Genomic DNA, 7,376 nt, shown 5'->3' with positions numbered 1-7,376 from the left:
TGCCATTAGTTTTTATATTCAAAGTGATACTATATATTCTAGTCGGTTAGCATTACCGAATCATGTAGTCGGTACACATAGAGAAGTCGGTATGAACAGTCTAGTCGGTTACAAAAGAAAGCAGTCACAGAACGCAGTATTCACCGAGCTGTTTACCGAATAGCTTTTTATGGCTACCGAGCAGTAAAGTTAACACACTGAGTTGATATTCACCGAGTGAAACATGTTACCGGATACATTGAACTTGGACATGCACATGAAAACATGTTACAAGATCAAGGCACATCTAACCGTTATTACATTGGAAATTGCACTAGAAGATTGTGTATGATTGTAAGGTCAATCTAACCAATGAAATATTTTGTTTAGTTATTCATTCGAGGAATCTTGTTTGTAAGATCAAAGCAATGAATTAGATCACCATTTTAAGAGATCTATATATACAACATGGGAAGAGAGAAAAAAGAGTATGTATGAAGGAAGACTGTTATAGAGACATAGAGAGGTCACCGAGAAGGTTATCAGAGAACAGTCAAAGAACAAAGTAAACAAAAGGGTTTACCGAGTTACAATATGGGTTACCGAGGTATGCTATAAGCAAGGTAATCTTATTTTGAGCACATAGAATCTGCTATAACATTTCAGATGTAAAGTTGCAAATATTTGTAATGATTTTATTGTAATATTGTGAAGTTGAAAGAGAAACCTTTAACAGGGTAAAAGACTCTAACCAAGTCTATAAATTGTAAATCCTCTAACTAGGTGCAACATTCAGATTAATGTTGTAAAATCCTTTAGCAAGGTAGATCTAACAGATCTTGTTACTCCTAACAGGGTAAGCTATCAGAAATAGCTAAATGTAGCTCTAACCGAGCAATCTTTATTATTGCAGTAGTGAAGTTGTGGGTGCCATCCCCACCGTAGTTTTTCTCTCTGACCAAGAGTTTCTGCGTAACCAAAATATATGTGTTATGGAGTGAATCATGTATGATTGTTATCTATTTGTTTTAACTTTATTTCATGTTACCGCACTATTCTATTTATGCATAACAGTAAGGTTATTATTAAAGAAAAGTTTTGGAGTACTGATTCACCCCTCCCCTCTTAGTACATTAGCTTTCCATATTGGGCCTAACAATTGGTATCAGAGCTTGAATCTTGGAAAAGGGTTTAACTACCTGAAGAAAAAGATCTTATCAATGGAAGGCTATAAACAATCTCGGAGGATTGTATATCTACAAGAAGAGCTGGATCATGCAAATCAAGTGATTGTAGACATGCAAAGGCAAATGCAAAAATCTCTGAAAGTAAGAAGAAGATTATCTGATGACTTGCAGGATTCTCAAGAGTTAGTGGAACAAATCGAGACATCATCTAAGAACAGTATATTTGAAGAGACTGGAGAAATGATTGGAATGTTGAAAGAAAAGAACAAAGCATTGGCTGATCAACTAAAAGCAATGAAAAGAGAACATGAACATTTCAGTACATAGATGACTGAAATCTAGATGCATTAAGGATAACTGAGGATAAAGCAAGAGATCTACAAAGAGAGAAACAACAACTTGAAGTCTTAGTATCTGATAAGAATGATGAAATCATAAGGCTAACTGGTATTCAATAAAATATGACCGATCAACTAGGTTATGCACATCATGAAGCAATTCTAAAGAATGATGAAAATCAAGCATTGAAACTTGAAGTATCAAGGTTGACTGGTGAACATGAAACAAAGAAGAAATTCAAACAAACATTGAAGAAGAGTTATGAAGCATCAAAGATGTTGGATGAGCAACTGAATACAAGAAGACCCAACAAAGATGCAGGACTCGGTTACAAAGGAAAATAATCAACCGAGAAAGGAATTCATACTACCAAGAGAGGAGAATCATCAAAGAAAGCTAGAAATGGGAATAACATCAAAAGGAAGAAGCCTATTTGCTACTACTGTGGAAATCAAGGTCATACTGCCAACATATGCCAGATTAGAAAAGGTAAGCAATCGAATATCACTAAGTCCAATGGATATTGTTACAATTGCAATAAATATGGTCACACATCTAATCAATGTAGGACAAAGTCTGTTAACAACTATCAGAAGGCAAAATTCAAAGGGTTTTGTAGAAACTGCAATAGATATGGACATAATACCGAGAAGTGCTGGTCTAAGCAAAAGAACTACATGCGGTATCCACACTGAGCAAACACTAGAGGTTACCGAACTCACACAGATCCTTACCGACAATATGCAGCAGTACCATGGGATTGCAATACAAGGATATGGTGCGAATGTTGTGGAAGATATGGACATATTAGTGCCAACTATTTTATAAGGTTTGGAATGAACAACTGAACATCATGGAGAAATCCTGGTATGACATGTTTTCATTGTCACAAAGTTGGACATTTAGCTGGAGATTGTAGAGATCAACCTAGAAGAGACACTGAAGAGATAAAAGAAAAATTCAAGATGATTTGGAAAAAGAAGGAAATCATGTGAGATGAAGAAAGCACCTTACCTACCAAGTTAGGTGCACCTACTCCAAGTTAGTCAGAAAAGGTATGAAGGGACTGCATTCTCTAAAGGTTAAATCATAACAGTTACTATTCTATTATGTACAAAATTCAAAATCTGCATAGTTAAGATGCAATTAGTCAGTTTGAAATTCTATCAAAAGTACTTTATAGGAAACCTGTCAAGTCGGTGTATACAAGAAGCCTATCAAGTCAGTTAATGAAGGAAATTTGGTTACTTAGTTAAAATGAAAAAAGGAGTAAATCGGTAAAAGGTGAACCAAGTGCATTTAATGTTTTGACCTAACTTGCACAGAGCCCGATAAGGTATTTTTGAGTACTTGAAGGTATTTTCGTGGTCATTTTCATTCACCAAGTTTTCAAGAGAGCAGAGTAGAGCGAATCAAGGCGATCAAACTTCATTCAGAGTGAATTTCAAGGTATTTACATCTATTCACACTGTTAAGCTAGTTTTTGATCTAGTCAAATTGCTATTATCTACCGAGTGTGAAGCGTCAATCGTTTGTAAACCCTATGGATAGTTTGCTAAATTTTACCTGAAACCTACAATGGCACCCAAGATCCAAGATCCCGTAGTTCTCAAAAATGTGGAGAAGCCCTCACTGAAATATTCTTTGACTCCCAAAGTTGCCTCTGAACCGGATGACAAAACTTCATTTTCACTCATCCCGGATCGAGTCTTGTTAGTTGAAGATGTTAGATTCTTCACCAAATGTCGTGTTGAGGAATTAGGTCATGTTGAGATTAGTGATACATATGATGAACTTTGTACTGATGGCAAAATGGATAGCAAATTCGAGCATATCAAAATCAAGGGATTAACTGAAGCCCTAGCCTATCCCCGTGTGTTCAAACCCCAGTGGGTTAAGTTTGTCTTGAGCAGAGTACATGATGATTTTATGTGGCTAGAGGAGAAACCATTCAAAATCACTAAGGAAATCATTCATGTGATCACCGGGTATCCTATCTATGATCATGCACGAGCACAAAAAATGATATCACAGAAGGAGCTAATCAATCTAACTAGAGTAGAATCTGATTACGGAGGACTGAAATTGAACAATGTCATTGATGCAGAACTCAAGTTTGCAATTAGAGTAATTGGTTACTGTTTCTTCCAATCTGCAAGGGAAAACAGTGTACCATGTGCCGTAGTTGACTTGGCCTACAAAATAGTAAAGAAGGGAATGAAAGTAGATTTATGTGAAGTGCTATTGAAGAACTTGTTTGAGAACCTGAACACAATAAGTAAGCCAAAGAAGAACAACTCAGCAAATACACTGAAGTTTGGTTCACTTCTTGTATGCATGTTTTTCTACTTTGAGAAGTTCTTTCCCTCAGTCAGTAAAGTAGTTTGGGAGCTACACCGACTTATCACCCATCAAATCAATGATTTTATCAAGAAACTGGGAGATAACTTTAATGATATCATGGATGACTATTTCAACAAATTTCAAGAGAAGATGCACAATAGGTACATGATTCCACCACAGCTGGTAGAAAAATATAACGATGATATATGTTTTGAGGTAGACACCGATTATTGTTATATGAATGTTGTTGAACCAAGGACTCAATCTTTGCCACCAATGGGTTATGAGATTGACTATGATATAACACAACAACAAATTGATGCCTATCTATCATTGCCAAGGCATGCTACCGAACTAAGATATGGAACATATGAAGAGGTGAAGGAAAAAGTAAAAATGAGCATTGTAGTACCTAAGGCTACAAGAAAAGCTACAAAAATGATAAAGGTTTTATTTGAGAAATTCGGAGGAGAATCCCCCTCTACACCTGTGAAAGGCACTCTTGCCATTACCGAAGAGGAATCAGAAGCTCAAGAGGCAGCAATAACATTAAGTACCGAGTTGCCTAAGGGTAAAGTTTTGAAAAGAAAGAAATAGGACATTTCAAAGGCCCTACCGACACCACCAACAAAGAGACCCAACACTAGAGCATCAGCTGCATCACCGAGTAAGAAACAAAAGAGTGTTACTGTACCCAAGGTAACCAAGACCTATAAGAAATCTACTCGGAGACTCATTTTGGCAAAAGAGTCTAGTGATATAGAATCTGATGATGCAAACAAATTTCAGATTGTAAAAAGCAAAAAGGTAAATATTCATAGTGTTGAAATTTTTTGTGCCAATCTTAAAGAATATGGTGGATTTGTAGGATTTAGATATGTTAAGTATGAGACTAGGAATAATGATGAGAAGCGACAAATTGAAGAAGCTGTCATCTGCACACTTCTAAAGTTTTGGATAGCTCCACTAGAACTAGTAAAGTCACTTCCGAGTGAATTATACTTACATATTGATAACAGATGGAAATATGCAATGGATTCAGAGAGACAAATAAGAGAAAGAAGTCTAGTCCATCTATTCCCTGATATGTCTATAGCAGAAATCAAGGAGCATTTAACAACATACAATTCTAAATTTCTTGTCAAATAGAGAGCCTTAAAATTGATGAATGGGCTATACATTGATGTGGAAAATGAGACAAAAGCCAAGTGTCAGGAAATCTTCAAACTAAAGGATGTCGGTGAACAATCTCAAGTTGAAATTGTTGATGTCACCGAGCAAGATCCTGATGTCATCGAGCAAGGTCGTGATGCTACCAAGCAAGACCTGACTGACACTATTCAAATTGATGAAGATGTTATGGATGAAGAAGCACTGGAGCAGGAAATGATTGAAGGCACTACCTATGCAAAACTTGTATCTAGTGAATCTATTTTAGAACAAGTTCAGCCTTATCCGCCGGTGAAGCCACCTGTCTCAACCGAAGCTCCTAAGGACACAGATCAAGGCACCGAAGGTCACAAGTCTAAAGCAATAGAAGATACAACCAAAGATCAGACGTCTCAAGCAACATCAAGCACTGTAAATGTTACAGCTGAGACCCCTAGCACCGAGACACCCAAGGACACTACAACAACTACATGAACCGACCAAAGTGCTGCATCTACCGAGCAACCTACCGAGGGTCAGCAAGCCTCACAAGCACTTGTCTTAGTGCAACTGACCAAAGGAAAAGAGAAGAAGGTGAGAAAGCATAGTTTCAAAATTGATTTGACTAAATCAATTGTGTTGCCCAATGTGGATATCTCAAAATTAAAAGGGCAAGCACTTACCGATTTCATTGAACTATGCAAAGCAAAGGCCAAACAGGAAAAACAATTGGCTATTCAAAAGAAGAATAAAGTACTTCAGAAGGTAAAGACACTACTAACAGAAATGCTACCTTCAACAATAGTGTCAACCGATGCAGCCATCCACATTCAACTAGATGAACTCCTTACTCAAATAGAAACATCTGGAGTTGATGCATTTGAGTACTTAAGCAAGCTAAAAGATAAAGAGCTTACAACAAAAATGATTGAAGAGGTACAAAAAGCTCTAGCTATAGGAAAAATAAAGCTTGTCAAATTTATTGCTGAGTTGTCCCCTCAACTCAAGCACATTCTTTATTTGTTTCACAAACTTTGTACATTTTCCTTATTCATTAAAGATATCAAGAATAAAACTGATGCAATTGAGAAAGAGATCACCGATGTCTCAACTAAGTTGACCACCGAGCCTAATTCAGTTCAGAATTTTTATACCAAGCTTCAACAACTCATGGCTCAACAGTTAGAACTTAGGAATGAAGAGCATAAAATTAGGATGGATATAATGACCCTTTAGACATTATTCCTTCCTCATCTATCATTAGTACAGGAACAGATCAACAGAGCTACACGCCTATCAACTACACAAGAGGGAAGCACTCTTGATGGCTTAATATCACTATTAACTGATATTCAAGAACAAAATTCATTAATGGAAAGTGTAAAGGATTCACTCTCAGTCGCCCTCACTGATGCCCGAAACAAGTATACATCTATTTTTGATCAGTTATCGCCCCCAGATGGAAATTAAGTTTTTGATGTTTGTCAAAAAATGGGGAGTAATACTATAATACTACATAGGGGGAGTAATACTAGACAAAGGGGGAGTAATACTATATTTGGAGAGTGACACAGTTTTTGTAACATAGTTTTGAGTATTGTATACAAAGGGAGTATACTGAGCAGAATATATAGAGCAATCAGAGCACACAAGCACAGAACAGAACTGAGCATACAAAATTTGAGTTATGTACAAAATAATGATAAGGGGAGTATATTTACATATACTATTTCATTGACTATTGTATATATTGTCAAGTGTAGTCATTTTGCAAAGTATATAGATTTTTGAGTTATGACTTTGAAAGTAGTTTTTGTCAAACATCTCAACTAATGTCAAAAGGGGAGATTGTTACTACTTATCAAATTGCCATTAGTTTTTATATTCAAAGTCATACTATATATTCTAATCTGTTAGCATTACTGAATCATGCAACTGGTACACACAAAGAAGTCGGTATGAAAAGTCTAGTCAGTTACAGAAGAAAGCAGTCACAGAACGCAGTATTCACCGAGCTGTTTATCGAGTATCTTTTTATGGCTATTGAGCATTAAAGTTAACACACCAAGTTGATATTCACCGAGTGAAATGTGTTACCAAATACATTGAACCTGGACATGCACATGAAAACGTGTTACAAGATCGAGGCACATCTAACCGTTATTACATTGGAAATTGCACTAGAAGATTGTGTATGATTGCAAGGTCAATCTAACCAATGAAATATTTTGTTTAGTTATTCATTCGAGGAATCTTGTTTGTAAGATCGAAGCAATGAATTAGATCACTGTTTTAAGAGATCTATATATACAGCATGGGAAGAGAGAAAAAAGAGTATGTATGAAGGAAGACTGTTACAGAGACATAGAGAGGTCACCA

This window comes from Cryptomeria japonica, chromosome 3 (genome assembly GCF_030272615.1).
Source record: "Cryptomeria japonica chromosome 3, Sugi_1.0, whole genome shotgun sequence".
NCBI classification, from domain to species: Eukaryota; Viridiplantae; Streptophyta; class Pinopsida; order Cupressales; family Cupressaceae; genus Cryptomeria; species Cryptomeria japonica.
Note: the sequence above shows the minus strand (reverse complement) of the source record.